We start from the raw sequence: 21,408 nt of genomic DNA, 5'->3' as shown, positions 1-21,408 counted from the left end.
AAGTCATAGGGTGTTTCGGGTCTTTAATCATCAGACACCCTTGCCCGGGCGACCCAGCTGGGGGTGATCAGACCCCGGCCTGTGTCCCATTAGCGCACCACAGATCCCCCCTACGGATCCACAGCCTCAAGGATGTTCTTGGTGGCTTTTCTTGACTGCAGTTCTCTAATGCCAAGGATTCTGAACACACGCTGTAGTGCAGGGGTCACCAACGTTTTTGAAACCAAGAGCTACTTCTTGGGTACTGATTAATGCGAAGGGCTACCAGTTTGATACACACTTAAATAAATTGCCAGAAAAGGTCATTTTGCTCAATTTACCTTTAAATCTATGTTATTATTAATAATTAGTTATATTTATCTTTGTGGATACACAGATTATCTTAATGATTTTTCTCACGATATATACATATATATATTTTTATGACATGTTTTAAATAGGTTAAAATACAATCTGCACTTTGTTAAAATATATAACAAATTGGACCAAGCTATATTTCTAACAAAGACAAATCATTATTTATTCTAGATTTTCCAGAACAAACATTTTTTAAATAAATTCAAAAGACTTTCAAATAAGACTTAAATTTGATTCTACAGATTTTCTAGATTGGCCAGAATCCTTTTTTTTCATTTTAATCACAAAAAGTTTGAAGAAATATTTCACAAATATTCTTCGTCGAAAAAACAGAAGCCAAAATGAAGAATTAAATTAAAATGTATTTATTATTCTTTACAATAAAAAAAACATTTTTTACTTGAACATTGATTTAAATTGTCAGGAAAGAGGAGGAAAGAATTTAAAAGGTAAAAAAGTATATGTGTTTAGAAATCCTAAAATCATTTTTAAGGTTGTATTTTTTCTCTAAAATTGTCTTTCTCAAAAGTTATAAGAAGCAAAGTGAAAAAAAAATAATTTATTTATTCAAACAAGTGAAGACAAAGTCCTTAAAATATTTTCTTGGATTTTCAAATTCTATTTGAGTTTTGTCTCTCTTAGAATTAAAAATGTCGAGCAAAGCGAGACCAGTTTGATAGTAAATAAATAACATTTGAAAAATAGAGGCAGCTCACTGGTAAGTGCTGCTATTTGAGCTATTTTTAGAACAGGCCAGCGGGCGACTCATCTGGTCCTTACGGGCTACCTGGTGCCCGCGGGCACTGCGGTGGTGACCCCTGCTGTAGTGAGTGACCAGCAAAACCCTTGCACCCAATTTCGACTGGTTCACAGCGGGCTCTCCAGCCGTTACTCCGACACTCTGGAGTAAGCTCAGTGTATTTGGCCCTCTTTCCCTCATATGCTTTGTCACTCCGCTCCTCCCAGGGGACAGTCAGCTCCAGTAGCACCACTTGCTTGGTTGACTCCGATGTTAATACCATGTCTGGGTGGAGTGACATGGTAGCGGTATTGGCCAGGAACCTGAGTTGCCTTCCCAGGTCAACATGGAGCTGCCAGTCACGAGCGGTGGCGAGGAGCCCACCTGAGAAGTTGGGCTGGCAGTTTTCCTTCTGTCCTGCTCTGATGAAGGTGCTTGACTGCTTCGGGACAGCCTGGGACATGCTGTTTTGTATCACTGCGCAGATAGAATCCGCCAGGGCTTTTAAAACTTGGTCGTGGCGCCAGCGATACCGCCCCTCCCCTAGTGCCTTTGGGCAGCAGCTCAGGATGTGCTCCAAGGTGCCCCACCTCTGGCAGAGTTTGCACTCCGGAGTGTCTGCTAGAGCCCAGATGTGCAGGTTGGCGGGGTATGGGAGGACATCATACACAGACTGTATGTGAAATTTTGTGCGCAAAGGTTCAGCTCTCCAGAGCTCTGCCCAGGTGTGTTTTCGAGGTTCTGCATGCTCCCACCTTGTCCTCGCCCCTTTTTTGGACATGCTGACCATCCGGCAGCAATGTTCTTCCTCCACCTCTGCACTGATCTCCTCTTGGACAAGTTAGCTCTTCTCCTTGCCACGGGCTCGGTCCAAGCGTGGCTTTGGAAAGCTGCCGAGGCCTGCCCTCCCCCTTGCCACAGTACCCACCAAGGTTTTGTGCCTCAGCCGCGCCTCTGCTCTGCTTACGGCTTCTTGTGCATGCCACTTCCTCCCGGTCTTAACGATTCCTGCCGAGGCGACATTGACATCTGCGGAATCCCTGTACATCATTACCTCTATGGAGCGGGTCACCTTGAATTTCTCCAACAGTCCCCTGAGAGGGAGCTGCAACTTGGTGGAATGGCCATAAAGAGCCATGCTGCTTAAGAACCGAGGGAGCCCTAACCATCTCCTTAGGAATTGGCTGATGGTCTTCTCTTGTACCTCCACTGTTGTCATTGGTACCTCGTAGATTAACAGACGCCAGAGTACTCCAGGCAGGACTCCGTGCTGGTACATCCAGGCTTTAAACCTTCCTGGGAGACCAGATTTGCTGATAGCTGTGAACCATGAGGTCAGGTCGCTCTTTGTCTCAGATTATATTATGTATATATATATATATACATATATATATATATATATATATATATATATATATATATATATATATATATGTATATATATATATATATATATATATATATATATATATATATATATATATATATATATACACACACACACACATATATATACACACACACACACATATAAAGATACACACAAACACACACATATATAGACATACACACACATATATATCCACACATTCATATAAAATATACATACACACACATATAAAATATACATGTATGTGTATATGTATGTGTATATGTATATACACACACACACACACACACACACATATATATATATATATATATATATATTTATGTATGTGTGTGTATATATGTATATATATATATATATATATATATGCATGTGTGTATATATGTATGTGTATATGTATACACACACACACACACATACAAACAAATATATATATGCATGTGTGTATATATGTATGTGTATATGTATATACACACACACACACATATATATATATATATATATATATATATATATATATATATATATGTATGTGTGTATATACATATACATATACACACACATACATGTATATAAATATACACACACATATATATATATATATATATATATATATATACACACACAAACACCCATACATACACACACATATATATATATATATATGTATATATATATATATATATATATATATATATATATATATATATATATATATATACATGTATGTATGTATGTATATATATATATATATACACACACACACACACACACACACACACACACACATATATATATATATATATATATATATATATATATATATACACAGACAGGCACACACACACACACACACATATATATATATATATATATATATGTGTATATATATATATATATATATATATATATATGTGTATATATATATATATATATATATATATGTGTATATATATATATATATATATATGTGTATATATATATATATATATATATATATATATACACATATATATATATATATATATATATATATATATATATATATATAAACCCAACACATATGGAAAGCCCGTTTCCATATGAGAAATTGTGTTAAATGTAAATATAAACGGAATACAATGATTTGCAAATCCCATATTCAATAGAATGCACTGCAAAGACAAGATTTTTTGATGTTCAAACTCAAACTTTTCTTTTTTTTTTTTTTGCAAATAATTAACTTAGAATTTCATGGCTGCAATACGTGCCAAAGTAGTTGGGAAAGGACATGTTCACCACTGTGTTACATCACGTTTTCTTTTAACAACACACAATAAACGTTTCGGAACTGAGGAAACTAATTGTTGAAGCTTTGAAAGTGGAATTCTTTCACATTCTTGTTTTATGTAGAGCTTCAGTCGTTCAACAATCCGGCGTTTCCGCTGTCATATTTTACGTTTTACAATGTGCCACACAATTTTGATGGGAGAGAGGTCTGGACTGCAGGCGGGCCAGGAAAGTCCCCACACTCTATTTTTACGAAGCAACGCTGTTGTAACACTTGCAGAATGTGGCTTGGCATTCTTGCTGAAATATGAAATAAGCAGGGGCGTCCATGAAAAAGACGGCGCTAAGATGGCAGCATATGATGTTCCAAAACATGTATGTACCTTTCAGCATTAATGGTGCCTTCACACATGTGTAAGATACCCATGCCTTGGGTACTAATGCACCCCCATACCATCACAGATGCTGGCTTTTAAACTTTGCGTCGCTAACAGTGTGTATGGTTCGCTTCGTCTTTGGTCTGGATGATACAGTGTTGAATATTTCAAAACACAATTTGAAATGTGGACTCGTCAGACGACAGAACACTTTTCCACTTTGCATTTGTCCATCTTAGATGATCTCGGGGCCAGAGAAGCCAGCGGCGTTTCTGGATGTTGTTGATAAATGGTTTTCATTTTGCATAGTAGAGCTTTAACTTGCACTTACAGATGAAGCGACAAACTGTATTTAGTGACAGAGGTTTTCTGGAGTGTTCCTGAGCACATGTGGTGATATCCTTTAGAGATTGATGTCGGTTTTTGATACAGTGCCGTCTAAGGGATCAAATGTCACGGTCATTCAATGTTAGTTTCCAGCCATGCTGCTTACGTGGAGTGATTTCTCCAGATTCTTTGAACCTTTTGATGATATTATGGACCGTAGATGTTGAAATCCCTAAATTTCTGGCAATTGCACTTTGAGAAACGTTTTTCTTAAACTGTTTGACTATTTGCACATGCAGTTGTGGACAAAGGGGTGTACCTCGCCCCATCCTTTCTTGTGAAAAACTGAGCATTTTTTGGGAAGCTGTTTTTATACCCAATCATGGCACCCACCTGTTCCCAATTAGCCTGCACACCTGTGGGATGTTCCAAATAAGTGATTGATGAGCATTCCTCAACTTTATCACTATTTATTGCCACCTTTCCCAACTTCTTTGTCACGTGTTGTTGGCATCAAATTCTAAAGTTTATGATTATTTGCAGAAAAAAAAAGTTTGCCGGTTTGAACATGAAATATGTTGTCTTTGTGGCATATTCAACTGAGTATGAGCTGAGAGGAATTTGCAAATCATTGTATTTAGTTTATATTTACATCTAACACAATTCCCTTACTCATATGGAAACGGGGTTTGTGTGTGTGTGTGTGTGTGTGTGTATATATATATATATATATATATATATATATAAATAAAGTTATATATATATATATATATATATATATATATTTATATATATCATTGCTTACGAAACATTAATTTATTTGTGGCGGCCCGCCACGAAAGAATTACGGCCGCCACAAATAGAAGGAAAAAATAAAAAAAATAAAAAATAAAAAAGTTGTTTTGAATGGATCGATGGATGGAAGTTGTTGTTTTTTTTTTTCTGCTTTTGACCCGCTCGACTGCTCATAAAAGCAACGGGACTCTGTCTGTGAATGGAGCTTGTAGTTACAACTCCAGTGCAGTAGCTGGCAGTAGCCTACTATGCATTATAACTTCCAATGTAATTATATTCCAACTCCGCGTTCTTCTTGGCCATCGCCGCCGCCGCTGACAGTGCACCAATAAACATTACAGGCACTGCCTTTGCATGCCGGCCCAGTCACATAAAATCTACGGCTTTTCACACACATAAGTGAATGCAACGCATACTTGGTCAACAGCCACACAGGTCACACTGAGGGTGGCCGTATAAACAACTAACACTTACAAATATGTGCCACACTGTGAACCCACACCAAACAGGAATGACAAACATATTTCGGGAGAACATCCGCACCGTAACACAACATAAACACAACAGAACAAATTACCAGAAATGTTTGCAGCACTAACTCTTCCGGGACGCTACAATATATATTCTAATTTGATGGGTGTGTTAATTAATTTTAATAGTTTAATAACAAAATCTTATTTTTTTTATTTCGACATTTTAAAATTTGCTGTTTACATGTGTTTGAAAAAGCTATTTTTAACCCAATTAAGTCAATAATTCAATTTGTGTATTTGGATCTGAGTTTGATGAGGACAAAGACGTAAAATTTAGGACCAAAATGAAGCCACAAATAAAATATTGTTTTGGGCCACGCATGCTACTAACAGCAAACAATGCAGTACATCCCTTTTGTAGAGTACTATTTAAATGTTTCTAAAAAACTTTCTCTTGATATCAAATTAGAAAGACAACTTTTGGTACTTTCTGGGACTGTACAGTATATCACAAATTGGGTTAATACTCCTTTAAAGTTGTGCAAAACTACTAAATTAATATTGTCCTATAGAAGAATATTGTGCGTTACTAACTGTTGTTCCAAAGCATTATCATTGTATTATCTGGAATCTGACATGAAAATAAAACATTTGTTCCAGCTTGACTCTGGAACAAATAATCTCTCTTTCTGTTAATTCCTTTGGGAATTTCCGCAGAGTGCACTTAGTTCAAAGCCTGACGTCATATCGACACCCTCATTGGTGTTATGTCACCAGTCCTGTAATATCGCCGGAAGTATTTTGCAGAATACAATGACACCTCCTGCCCCAGTCTTGGTCGATAGTCAACACCTGAGAGGCTGAAAGAAAGTAGCTAGGTCGCATTTCGGTGTCTGGAAAGTAAAGTTCCCAAAGGATGCCACAGCATTTCACAGCAGAGCGCCTGTTGGTACCTCCCGGGCTGGAACTAATTGGTGCGAGATTGACTTTGCAGGGGAATATAATGACCCCGAGCGCTAACACAAACACACACACACATCAGTGTAAAAGGTAGCTTTCCCTGCTGGTGACAATGGCAATTCTTTGGCATTATTTGGTCCTGGCTGCCAATTGGGTCCAGTGGGAACAAAAATGTTGTATACCCGTTTGTGAGCATCTGAAAGGACAGTATATCTGCTGGATGGTGGTTAAAAAAAACAGTAAATAATCAATGGACCTACTTCACTTAGTAGGGATTTTTTTAATTTGTACATTTTTTTAACGCAACGCATTGCATCACAACGCAAGAAAGGCATCGCAACACAATGCATTGCAACACATGGAAACACATCGCAAGGCAACTTTTACCATTGCATTGCAATGTATCACAATGTTTCGCATCGCAACAAATAGCATTACAACCAATCACATCACAACTCATCTCATCACAACACATTGCAGCACAATGCAAAGCAGCACATCGCAACAAAACGCTTCGCAACCAATCAAATCACAACTCATCGCAACACAACACAGCGCATTGGCACGCAGCCGTCGCGGCTTATAGCATCGCAAGACAACTCAACACAGCGCCACCAATTGCAAAGCAACCTATCGCATCGCAACCCAATTAATCACAACAAAGCGCATCACAACAAATCATCGCAACACATTGCAAAGCATCGCAATGCATCACAACACAACAGTTTGCAAGCAATCATATCGCAACCAGTCACATCGCTATAAAGCACATTGCAATGCAGCGCAACGCATTTCATCATATCAAAGCGCAACATAATGCTTTGCAACCAGTCATATCACAATGCAAAGTATCGCAACCAATCGCATTGCAATAAAGCACATTGCAAGGCACAAACCGCAACAGTGCATCGCAGCTACGCATCACAAACCCGCGCATCACTACGTAGCACAACACAAATAATCGCAGCGCATCGCAACTCAATGCATTTCAAGGCAGCGCATTGCAATGCAAAGCATGCAGTGCAACACATGAATTACAACTTTCAGGACACATTGTTGCCGAAAACTCTGCAACTTATTTGATTGCTTTCACCCAGAGGGAAAGACTTTCACAACACCTTCTTCCGTATCGAGCACACTGAATGTGTGGACGTGTTGATCCAGCACAGCAAAATCAATGTTGCTCCTGTTTGATTGATATTGGATTGTAGCTTGTTTTGGCAGGACACCCACAAATGACAACATGTTATGTAAAAGCGCTACGAATGCAAAGCAGAAATGAAGCATTTCACCTTGATAAAGAGAACGGATCCTCAAAGCAGTACATGTTAAAATTGCAACATTGTGTTTCTGTGGTTCATGCAAGTGGAAAAAGACCCAAGGAGCTAAAGAAAAAGCATGGCAAGTTCAGTAAATTCTTTGCAAAGTGTTAAATTGAAATCTCTGGAGATAATTTTTGAGGTGTTTCGCAAGTTTAGTGTGTTTGACTTCAGCGATGGGTCGTGGAAACCGAAAAAGATGACATCCTGAGATGAATATAAAACACTTGAGTATCTATGTTGATTAAGATAATAAATGACGGTTGGCCTTCCAGTTGAGGCTGGTCAGAACATCCAGGCATATTTTTTTGGCAAAATTAAAATATGGGTTATAACCATTTTAAGAGGAAAACGCATGCAATCAGCAAAAGAGGGCAATAGGGATAAATGCAAAAACACTACAGTGAATAAAGAACACACACTTTAAATTTGGCGTAGGTCAGTTAAAAGTACATCCAGACTCAGTGTTATACATTGGATTATTCTGCTTTAACGCAATGTTACACAACAAAGATTATTCTAGTTGATCCCTGTTTCTTTTGCAGCTTCCCACCGAGCTTTTATTTCCCACTCCCTTTGTTTTGCTCCCTTGCTACACCCCCCGCCTTTTCCCCTTACCTTCTTCTCTTTCATTCTCTCCGTCGCTTGAGTCCTCACTCTTGTCGTCGCTTTTCTTTCTTCTCGCCAAAACAGTCAGACGAGTGCATAAATACGACCGTAGGGCCTGTAAACACAATGTTTGAGACATGCAGATGAGGGGATGACATTTTTAAAAATATTTTTTTTAACATCACCCTCCAACGTACAGGTTTGTCAGGCCTTATTTTTCTTGTTTATTTTTGGGTTGTGCATATTCACGTCAATGATGGATGGTGAACTTGTCTTCAGATTTTGACACTTGGTAAGCGGTAGAAAATGGATAGATGAAAAAATTATCTATATATACATGTACATATATATATACATATATTTATACACACACACATATATGCCCGAGGTGTCCAAACTATGGTTTGCCAGCCCCTTCAATGTTATGAGTTTAACAAAGCATAACGCTGTGAAATGCTTTCAAATTAATATTAAATACCAGCTGGGATTTGAGTGCAACATTTTTGAATGGTAGTGTGAATGTTGTCTGTGTTGGTCCTGTGATGAGGTGGTGACTTGTCCAGGGTGTACCCCGCTATCCGCCTGATTATAGCTGAGATAGGTTTCAATATAGTATATACACACTCACGCACACACACACAAACATATATATATATATATATATATATATATATATATATATATATATATATATATATATATATATTAGGGCTGCGAATCTTTGGGTGTCCCACAATTCAATTCAATATCAATTCTTGGGTCACGATTTGGTTATGTATCGATTTTATCGATTCAACGCGATTCTGTATTCATTCAATACATAGAATTTCAGCAGGATCCACCCCAGTCTGCTGACATGCTAGCCGAATAGTAGATTGTTTTAAAAAAGCTTTAATAATTGTAAAGGACAATGTTTTATCAACTGATTGCAGTAATGTAAATTTGTTTAAACTATTAAACGAACCAAAAAAAGACTTATTTTATCTTTGTGAAAGTGTAAGCCACTGTGACACTATAGTTCTTTTTTTCTTTTATAAATGTCTAATGATAATGTCAATGAGATTTTTAATCACTGCTATGCTGAAATTATAACTAATATTGATACTATTGTTGATAATATTCATTTTTGTTTCACTACTTTTGGTTTGTTCTGTGTCGTGTTTGTGTCTTCTCTCAATTGCTCTGTTTATTGCAGTTCTGAGTGTTGCTGGGTCAGGTTTGATTTTGGAATTTTATTGCATTGTTATGGTATTGCTGTGTATTGTTTTGTTGGATTGATAAAAAAAAAAAGTTTTTTTTTTTTTTTTTTAAATGAGAATCGATTCCTAATCGCACAACGTGAGAATCGCGATTCGTATTCGAATCAATTTTTTCCCACACCCCTAATATATATATATATATATATATATATATATATATATATATATATATATATATATATATATATAATACCATGTACAACATCCCCAAGTGTGACGTGAAAACAAGGTACTGATGGCCATATTGGGCTGTCAGATGTTATCTTGTGTTACAATCAAAACAGGAGTTAGTACAGCGCTTTCATAAATATGCCATCGCCGGCTGTTTCAATATTTAACGGCTACAGGGAGAGTGTGTCCCAAATAAAGTGCAGCGTATGAAACGCAGGATTGGTGTCGCAGGAATTTCTTATCAGAAAAGTAAACTTTTATAAACAAGTCCTTTGTGTTTTTAACATTCTAAAGTCTTTTTCGTGCTCAAGATGCGAATAAAAGAAGTTTTTCAAATTGGAGATATGTTGATATATATTATTAATGAAAAAAGGCTTTAAATTATATGCCATCAGACACCAGAACATTAAACGTTGGTTTTAATATGCCCTTGAAGTCACCTAGCATGCAGCTATGAAATAAAAACAAATATCTTGCTGAGTAGACAATATTTCTAATATATATTTTTTCATTTCTGACAGACCGTCAAATTATGTTGACACACACATACACACACACACACACACACACACACACACGACTGAAGATTCTCTGCCAATCGTCTTTGCAGCGGCAGCATTGATCCAGCAGCCGTACGTGTAACTCAGTTTGCGCATACTTTCTAGACATGCTAAATAAAGCGCTAAATATTGCTTGCAAAACGATTATGAGAGTTGATGAATCACATAATATTTACATCTTCTCCTCCCAGGATTGTGGGCCTTTTGATGGTCAGCATATATTTTGCATATGAATGAAGAGAGACGCAAAATGGATTCCACGACTTAATTATCTCAGTTAACAGACACAATCCACTTTGTTCACCTATGGTAGATCAGCCTTGCATGTGCTGTATCAAGTTTGGACATGTTATAGTACACATCCATCCATCCATCTTCATCGGCTTATTCAAAATCAGGTCACGGGGGCAGCAGCGTAAGCAGAAAATCCCAGACTTGCCTCTCCACAGCCACTTTGTCCAGCTCTTCCCGGGGGATCCCGAGGTGTTCCCAGGCCAGCTGTTCGGGGCTATTCTGACCAGATGCCCGAACCACCTCATCCGGCTGCTCTTGATATGGGAGAGCAGCGGGTTTAGTGAAGTGGATTACATTTATTTAGCGCTTTTTCTCTAGAGTGTCAAAGTGCATTACATAGTGAAACCCATTATATACAGCTTTAAGCTACATTTAAACCAGCGTAATCATTAACAGAGCATGACATGGTCAGAAATATGTTTTAGGGTAAAATTTCACATGAAGCGCCATGTCATTCAAATACTTTACATTTTAATGTGTTTCTTCACGCGAAACAGGCTCTTCCACTGATCGCAAAGTCTTCTGAGCTCCTCGGCCGCCTGTACTGGTGATCTTGTCCTTTCGGTTATAACCCAAAGCTCATAACCAAAGGTGAGGATAGGATTGTACATCGACCTGTAAATTGAGAGCTTTGCCTTGTGGCTTAAAGCTCATTTTTTACCAAAGCCTATTTTTTACCACGACAGACCGATACAGGGTCCGCATCAATGCAGGCACCACATCGATCTGCCTGTCGATGTCACGCTGCACACTTCGCTCACTCGTGAACAAGACTCCGAGGTACTTGAACTCCTCCACTTGTGCACAGATCTCCTCCTCAACCCGGAGGTGGCACTCCACCCTTTTACGGTGAAGAACCATGGACTCTGACTTTCAAATGCTGATTCTCATCCCATTCGCTTCACACTTAGCTGCGAATCGATCCAATAAGAGCTAAAGATCCTGGCCAGATGAAAAGCAGAGGCTTAATGTAGCAGCCACAAAACCGGATCCCCTCAAAGCCTTGACTGTGCCATGAAATTCTGTCCATAAAATTTATGAACAGAATTGATGACAAAGGGCAGCCCCGACAGAGTCCAACCCTCACTGGACATGGATTCAACTTACTGACGGCAATGTGGACCAAGCTCTGACACTGATCACACAGGGAGCGGACCCCTACATTCAGGCAGTCCGATACCCCATATTCTCTGAGCACTCCCAACAGGACCTCCCAAGGGACACGATCGAATGCCTTCTCCAAGTCCACAAAACACATGTAGACTGGTTGGGCACCACCCATGCAACCTCAGTGATCAAGTTTTAAATCCTAATTTAGGGTTTCCTCAAATTGTCACTGGTGGGGCTATTTGCGTGGTTAATATGACATCATCATCATATATATCACATCATTTTGAATTGCAATGTTGCATACATTTTTTTAAATACATGTTTTACGTATATTTAAAAACAAATAGTGTTTACTTATTAATAATGCCATTAATATGTATTAAACATTTTTTCTTATATCATCAGAATAAGAATCACAATTTGAATTGTTAGTGCTCTCTTTGTTCAATGCAGTTTCAAGTGTTGTTTATTGTAAAAGGTAACAAAGGCTACACTTTATTCTGCCCTCCCTAAAAGGTTGCAAGTTAGTTTGCCAAATATGTAATCAGTCCTTTGAGTTATATTTGAAATAAGTAACTTTAAGTGATTTGTTGATATTCTTCACAATGAAGTCACGTTAAAACTAACAACGCTAAAGAAAGTAGGATATATATATGTATATATATATATATATATATATATATATATATATATATATACACACACACACACGATGTGCACATACAGTAGATGTAGGAATCACGTTTAAAGAGGAACATTATCACAATTTCAAAAGGATTAAAAACAATAAAAATCAGTTCCCAGTGGCTTGTTGTATTTTTTTAAGTTTTTTTCAAAATTTTACCAGTCTCGGAATATCCCTAAAAAAAGGTTTAAAGTGCTTGATTTTTGCTATTTGCGATGCGACTATCCATTTCCCTGTGACGTCATACAGTGCTGCCAATGTAAACAAACAATGGGAATAGCACAGCAAGATATAGCGACAATAGCTCGGATTCAGACTCGGATTTCAGCGGTTTAAGCGATTCAACAGATTACGCATGTATTGAAACAGATGGTTGGAGTATGAAAGTATTGAAGAAGAAACTGAAGCTATTGACCGAATAGCTATTGACGCTATTCATAGCCACAGCATGGCCGAATAGCTGCGTTAGCATCGTCGGTAAAATGTGCCGACCAAACGATCAGGACTTTCGCATCTTGTGACACTGGAACAACTTAAAGCCTTCGATTGGTAAGTGTTTTTTTCGCATTAAATGTGGGTGGAAGGAAACGTAATATAGTTGCAAATGCATCTGCAGGTTATCCATACATCTCTGTGCCATGTCTGCTTTAGCACCACCGGTAAATAGCATGTTCGCATCGATTAGCTGGCAGTCAACATAAACAAAACTCACCTTTGTGATTTCGTTGACTTTATAGTTGCAAATGCATCTGCAGGTTATCCATACATCTCTGTGCCATGTCTGCTTTAGCACCACCGGTAAATAGCATGTTATCATCGATTAGCGTAGCATGTTAGCATCGATTAGCTGGCAGTCACGCCGAAACCAAATATGTCTGATTAGCACATAAGTCAACATCAACAAAACTCACCTTTGTGATTTTGTTGACTTTATCATTGCAAATGCATCTGCAGGTTATCCATACATCTCTGTGCCATGTCTGTCATCGCCGGTAAATTGTGGAGACACTCTGGCACATTCAATGGGGGTCTGGCGGCAGACACTTCCGCATCTTCGGGCCAGTGGTGCAACTTCAATATCTCCCTGTTAGTGTTTTTACACCCTCTGACAACACACCGACGAGGCATGATGTCTCCAAGGTTACAAAAAAATAGTCGAAAAAACGGAAAATAACAGAGATGAGACCCGGTGTTTGCAATGTGTTGAAAATGAAAATGGCGGCTGTATTACCTCTGTGACGTCACGTTCTGACATCATCGCCTCCAGACCGATAAACAGAAAGGCGTTTAATTCGCCAAAATTCACCCATTTAGAGTTCGGAAATCGGTTAAAAAATATATGGTCTTTTTTTCTGCAGCATCAAAGTATATATTGACGCTTACATAGGTCTGGTGATAATGTTCCCCTTTAAGTAATAAAATAATACGGAATAAACTGAAAAAAGCAATACAATTATGCAGGTTAAAGGTTGAACTCTAATGCCGCTGGCTTAATGCTAACGTACAATGAACTAGCTCCTACACAAGCAGACTCCAATTAGCATGGACAATCGCAGGGCACATAAAGATAATCATTCACACTCACATTCATATCTATGGACAATTTGCAGTCTCCAATGAAGCAAACATGAATATTTTTGGAATGTGCAAGGAAACTGGAGTGCCTGGAGAAAACCCTCACACGCACGGGTACAAACGCACGCTCCACAGAGTGACGTTCGCTGTACATATCCTACCAAGTAAGACCTAAACACTGTTTCAATGTACATTTTCCTGTTGATGCAATTGTTGATGACTGAAGTACTGGTATCAACCAAAGCTCCTCATCCCACCCCCCAGATTGTAAATAACGTAAATAATTCAATGTATATACTGTGATGATTAACCTGTGTGATGACTGTAACATGTTGATAGTATACAGTATATTTGTACCATGAATTGATTAACGTGGACCCCGACTTAAACAAGTTGAAAAACTTATTCGGGTGTTACCATTTAGTGGTCAATTGTACCGAAAATGTACTGAACTGTACAATCTACAAATAAAAGTTTCAATCAATCAATCAAAACGTCCGAATGGAGATTCGAGGTTTCACATGGCGTAAAGTTTGACGTTGTTGTTGGTAGTAATGTCAAAAGCTAGCTAGTTTACACTGGCTTGAACAAGAAATGCATTCATTTGCTTAAAATACTCTTCAACTTTCTCTTCTACTCTTATGGGTGTGCGGCCAGCTGCTGACTCTCTTCTCACAGACGATTCAAATGCACTTTCTTTTTTTTTCAAAATAAAGCGATGTTTTATGATGTTTGAGCTGTTTTTCAAATTTATAATAGTCAATAGTAGGTAACTAATAAACTATATGCAATTAATCCATTCATACAATATATCACTTAAAATTGTATTCATGTTAAAAAAGTGTTTTTTTGTTTTTTTTACATGAAAACGCAATGGCGTGCGTTAAGGTAGGCATCTACAGTGCATCAGAAGATCAAAAGTAGATAACATCACACAACCCTTTACCCCACACTCCTAACTTTACCCGCCCAGCACCACCCTCATGACAAACGTCTCCATGGTACCATTCAAATCACGGAGGTGCCTCCCCGACAACTTCTTAGGTTTCAATACAAGCCACCCAGCCATACTCTGTTATTGTCACACACATGTCTCCATTCAAGCACATCTGGCTGACAAACTTTGAGCCAAAGCTCATGAATTGGATGTATTTGGATTGCATCTGTTTGATGACGAAACATTACCTTATAAAGGTCAAGGTCAAACGCAGTAAAAGTTTGTGTTCAGCCAATTTGCATTAGAGGATATTTGGATGGATGTACACCGTGCGATGAGTCAGCGGTTATACTTCTGTCACCTGCCAATTTTGGTATAGAAAGGTCTAAACCAGGGGTTGGCAGCCTTTACCACTCAAAGAGCCATTTTGACCCGTTTCACAAAATAAATAAGACAATGGGAGCCGCAACCATTCTTGCGAACATCTGCTGGTGGTCACCCAGATAACAATAATAGGCGTGTGCTATGAAGCCATTTCCTTTGTCACCTTCTACAACATGTACAAACAGCTTGTCAGTCCAGCAACATGTTGGATGTGGCCTCCGCAGATAGACGTACGAGATTGCAAGGCATACTGGGTGATACAGGTTACACTGATGTAGCACTGGGAGCACGGTGGGTTCAAAGACAGAACGACTCTGACGTGGAAAGCGAAAGCTGGAATCAAACCGGGAACCCTTAACTTGCTGGCACAGCTGCTCTACCCTCTGAGCCATGCTAATACATTACAACAGAATAAAACAAATGTGTATTTTGTTTGTTCACACTAAAACAATTGTTTTTCATGTTATTTTTTAACAATCATTTAAAAAAAAAAAAAAAGGAAAAACGTTTGGCAGTGGACAGGACTGTAACAGATCACTCTCAGGCCGGAACCCTTCTTAACCTAGTTTGGAAGTTAACTACCTTTTCACTCCAAGACTCCAGACCCTTTTCGGGATTTGGCAGGAGTGCACTTGTTGATAAGTCTTAAGGTTCAGACCTTCCTATAGACCAGGGGTCGGCAACCCGCGGCTCTTTGGCAACTGATGTGGCTCAGCTGCATAATCGCCGACCCCCCAGACTGTTACGGGGGGATTCCGGATTTCAACGTTCTCCGATTTTCACTCGGACTACAACATTGAGGGCGTGCCGTGATGGCTTTACTTTTAATGTCCTCTACAACATGTCATCGCGCCCGCCTTTCCGCAATGATATCTGGTGCCGACCGGACGCGTGCATTTCGCTGCTTCTATTGTCACAAGTACGAGATTGCAAGGCATACTGGGTGATACTGGTTACACTGAAGGTTGTGATATAAACAACTTTAACACGCTTACTAATATGCACCACACTGTGAACCCACACCAAACAAGAATGACAAACACATTTCGGGAGAACATCCTCACAGTAACACAAAATAAACGCAACACAACAAATACCCAGAATCCTTTGCATCCATGACTATTTACTTACTATATTATACACCAAGCTAGCACCAACCCCCCGTGCGTCGGTTGAGGTTGCCGGGGTTGGTGGCGCGGGTGTGTATAATATAGTCAGGAAGAGTCATGGATGCAAAGGATTCTGGGTATTTGTTGTGTTGCGTTTATGTTGTGTTACTGTGAGGATGTTCTCCCGAAATGTGTTTGGCATTTTTGTTTGGTGTGGGTTCACAGTGTGGTGCATATTAGTAAGAGTGTTGAAGTTGTTTATATCATAACCTTCAGTGTAACCAGTATCACCCAGTATGCCTTGCAATCTCGTACTTGTGACGATAGAAGCAGCGAAATGCATGCGTCCGGTCGGCACCAGATATCATTGCGGAAAGGCGGGCGCGATGACATGTTGTAGAGGACATTAAAAGTAAAGCCATCACGGCACGCCCTCAATGTTGTAGTCCGAGTGAAAATCGGAGAACGTTGAAATCCGGAATCCTCCCGTAACAGTCTGGGGGGTCGGCGATTATGCAGCTGAGCCACATCAGTTGCCAAAGAGCCGCGGGTTGCCGACCCCTGGTCTATAGGAAGGTCTGAACCTTAAGACTTATCAACAAGTGCACTCCTGCCAAATCCCGAAAAGGGTCTGGAGTCTTGGAGTGAAAAGGTGGTTAACTTCCAAACTAGGTTAAGAAGGGTTCCGGCCTGAGAGTGATCTGTTACAGTCCTGTCCACTGCCAAACTTTTTTCCTTTTTTTTTTTTTTAAATGATTGTTAAAAAATAACATGAAAAACAATTGTTTTAGTGTGAACAAACAAAATACACATTTGTTTTATTCTGTTGTAATGTATTAGCATGGCTCAGAGGGTAGAGCAGCTGTGCCAGCAAGTTAAGGGTTCCCGGTTTGATTCCAGCTTTCGCTTTCCACGTCAGAGTCGTTCTGTCTTTGAACCCACCGTGCTCCCAGTGCTACTCACTGAATGTGAATGAATGTTTGGTGGTAGTCTGACGGGCCGTAGGCGCAAACTGGCAGCCACACTTACGTTAGTCTACCTCAGGGCCTCTGTGGCCAGAAACCAAGCTTACCACAATCACTGTGTGAATGTGAAAGTAAGAATGATGGGCTCTCCGTTCTCTGTAAAGTGCTCCGAGTGTCTAGAAAAGCACGTTATAAAAAAATGAAACAACTTTGTTTTATTGTACATACAATGCATTATTTTATATTTTTTCTTTGTATTTGAATGCACTTGCTAATTGTTGTTGCCGCAATGGGAAGTAAGCAAGAGTTGAAGAGGACAGCTGGAACAATACATGATGGATTTTGTTTTCATTGCAATGCTGCGAGTGCAGTAAACCTCACAACCACTCCCTTTCAGTTCTCTGGGGGGTTTAAGCGTGTGAGTGTGCAGTAAGGTAGCGGTAGTGGTCTCTGCTGGGCGCCTCCGAGTGAAGGCCATTATACACAGCCTCTTATGTTTGTGGCTCAACAGGAGACGATGTCAGTTTGAAAAGTCAAGACAACCTATGATGTCGACCTTCAATGAATTGACTGTATAACGAGGGCAATATTTACCGACTGCAAAATAAGTCTTAGTAACTTTTTCATATTGGTTCAAAAACTTTTTTTTTTCTTGGGCAAGGCCTTGGACTTAACAAGTAGTAACGTCCTTGTGATTAGTTTGGTCGCCAAGGCACCGTGTGTGCTGGTTTGCCTTAGGAAAGGAATTCTTAAGAGTATGTCTTTGCCTCGTGTTCACAGCTGCGAAGAGGCAACATTAAAACACGCTCAGATGGAGCTAATTCAATAATGGAGCGCTCCCTCCGACCGCAAAACAGATAATTGGTTCATACGACTTAATTGTTAAGATAATTTAACGCGGCGTAAACACCCTGTTAGTGCTAATTGTATTTTCTAACCTTAAGATGTGCCTAATTCAGGGGTCACCAACCATTTTGAAACCAAGAGCTACTTCTTGGGTACTGATTAATGCGAAGGGCTACCAGTTTGATACACACTTAAATAAATTGCCAGAAATAGCCAATTTGCTTAATTTACCTTTAATAGATACATCAATATATCTTTTTTTTAAAATGGGTATTTCTGTCTGTCATTCCGTCGTACATTTTTTTTCCTTTTACGGAAAGTTTTTTGTAAAGAATAAATGAGGAAAAAAAACACTTAATCGAACGGTTTAAAGGGGGAGAAAACAGGAAAAAAATGAAAATAAAATTTTTGAAAACATAGTTTATCTTCAATTTCAACTCTTTAAAATTCAAAATTCAACCGAAAAAAAAGGAGAAAATCTAGCTAATTCGGATCTTTAAAAAAAAAAAAAAAAAAAAATTATGGAACATCATTAGTAATTTTTCCTTGATTAAGATTAATTTTAGAATTTCGATGACACGTTTTAAATAGGTTAAAATCCAATCTGCACTTTGTTAGAATATATAATAAAAATTGGACCAAGTTATATTTCTAATAAAGACAAATCATTATTTCTTCTAGATTTTCAAGAACAAAAATTTAAAAGAAATTCAAAAGACTTTGAAATAAGATTTAAATTCGATTCTAAAGAATTTCTAGATTTGCCAGAATAATTTTTTTGAATTTTAATCATAATAAGTTTGAAAAAATATTTCACAAATATTCTTTGACGAAAAAACAGAAGCTAAAATAAATAATTAAATTAAAATATATTTATAATTTTTTTACAATAAAAAAAAAATACTTGAACATTGATTTAAATTGTCAGGAAAGAAGAGGAAGGAATTTAAAAAGGTAAAAAAGGTATATGTTTTTAAAATCCTAAAATCATTTTTAAGGTTGTATTTTTTCTCTGAAAGTTATAACAAGCAAAGTAAAAAAAATCCATCCATCCATCCATCCGTTTTTCCACCGCTTATTCCCTTTTGGGGTCGCGGGGGGCGCTGGCGCCTATCTCAGCTACAATCGGGCGGGAGGCGGGGTACACCCTGGAAAAGTCCAAGTGAAGACCAAGTCTTTCAAATATTTTTTGGGATTTTCAAATTCTATTTGAGATTTGTCTCTCCTAGAATTAAAAATGTTGAGCAAAGCGAGACCAGCTTGCTAGTAAATAAATACAATTTGAAAAATAGAGGCAGCTCACTGGTAAGTGCTGCTATTTGAGCTATTTTTAAAACAGGCCAGCAGGCTACTCATCTCGTCCTTACGGGCTACTTGGTGCCCGTGGGCACCGCGTTGGTGACCCCTGGCCTAATTATTACAAGCATATTGTATTAATGGCACCAATTGGAATTATTTGAGGTTAACCTCCAAATTTGACATGAGAAGCAGCGGCGTCGTTGTATAACCCTTTTAAACATGGCTGCCTTTATTGTGTAATGAGATGAAATACTTGCACAATTCCAACTCCCAAAACCACTCTGACAAAACATTCAAAATTTACACTGTTTATATTTAGATGGCTCATGACTAATGGATACAGCACCCGGGCTCTGCCATGCCTTACATACAAAAACCACTGCAGGGTGTCAGGCCTGATGAAAAATGGATGCACATCCAATGGAAGGGAAAAAAATAACTTTTGGCGTTCTTTTCATTCCCAGGAATAATAGAAAAGTCTGAACCTGCGGCTCTTGTGCAGGTACACTCTTGGTCTAAATAGGTCTGAACCTGCCACTTACCAGCTTGGCACACTCCTCTCACCGACAAAACTTGAACTAAAAAAGGTCTCAAACTGTGACTAATCTGCGTTTCTACTCCTTGGTGGCAGTAGCGCCACCAAGGAGAGGGGTTGGGCTTCATTGAAAAAACATGCATTCCGATTTACATTTTCTTCAAAAACTGTTTTCCATTGCCAGACGCACGTCCATCATTAGCTCCGCATTAACATCCACAACCACACGTAATTCAAGCACAGCATTGCTCATTATCAACTAAATCAGCTTGTGATGGTTTATGGATTAGCATAGTAAAGATTGATAATGACAGGATTATACTAAACTAATCGTTTTATTCACGCATCACAACAAAAACAATGCGGAAGCATTTTCAAAGTAGAATAAAGATTACGTTGTTTAATCTGCAAAAGAGACAAGCGGTATCACTCTTCCTGCATGAGATAATGAGGAAGTCCTCATTGCAATCCTCCTGATTGACATGTTGCAGTCACATTCTCTTATGTCTTGGAGCTTTTTTTCCAAAATCATGATCTGTCATTTTCCCAGTTTACTAGTCAGGAGAAAATTTCTGCTTTAATTAAAACTTTCTATTTTCATACTGGCATCTGTCTGCAGGTATGTTTCAGTGTTGTACTTCTATTTCATTTCCAGAAAGCTAAGGACCGGGAGCTGGACTTCTGCCATCACTATTGTTCTCATTTTGAGAACTAGCATCCTCTGCAGTGGACATTTGTTTTTGGTATATTCTTTTTCATCATCAGGCACAATTTTTTTTTAAATAGCCCTGTGTTGCAAAATACTAGTGTCTGATGTAGCGGACGGTGGCCGTTGGGTTAAAATGTCAATGCAATCGTTCTAACCAATTATAATACTCTGACATCTGTGCAGCTGTGGCCATATTGAAATGTTTACTACCCATGTAAAAGCTGCAAGTAGGAAGGACTGCCTCCTTTTAAAGACCCACTACAAAAAAAGTAGTCAAAGATCCTCGGAAATGCATTTTTTTTTTTTTTTTTTTTTTTATTTTGCAAAAATTCCAAATTAACTGGAATATCTGTGC

The 21,408-nt window shown here is 38.6% G+C and overlaps 1 long non-coding RNA gene across 1 annotated transcript in view; it reads right to left on the bottom strand.

Moving 5' to 3' along the window:
- LOC133559854 (uncharacterized) overlaps positions 1–21,408 on the bottom strand; it is a 37,523-nt gene that overhangs the window by 11,323 nt on the left and 4,792 nt on the right. The window contains exon 2 of the long non-coding RNA XR_009808294.1: positions 8,625–8,730. This is a non-coding gene — a long non-coding RNA (uncharacterized LOC133559854). The remainder of the gene's footprint in view (positions 1–8,624; positions 8,731–21,408) is intronic.

The sequence above is a fragment of the Nerophis ophidion genome, linkage group LG10 (genome assembly GCF_033978795.1).
Source record: "Nerophis ophidion isolate RoL-2023_Sa linkage group LG10, RoL_Noph_v1.0, whole genome shotgun sequence".
Classification (NCBI taxonomy): domain Eukaryota; kingdom Metazoa; phylum Chordata; class Actinopteri; order Syngnathiformes; family Syngnathidae; genus Nerophis; species Nerophis ophidion.
The sequence above is the reverse complement of the archived record's forward strand: the minus strand, read 5'-3'. Positions and strand labels throughout refer to the sequence as shown.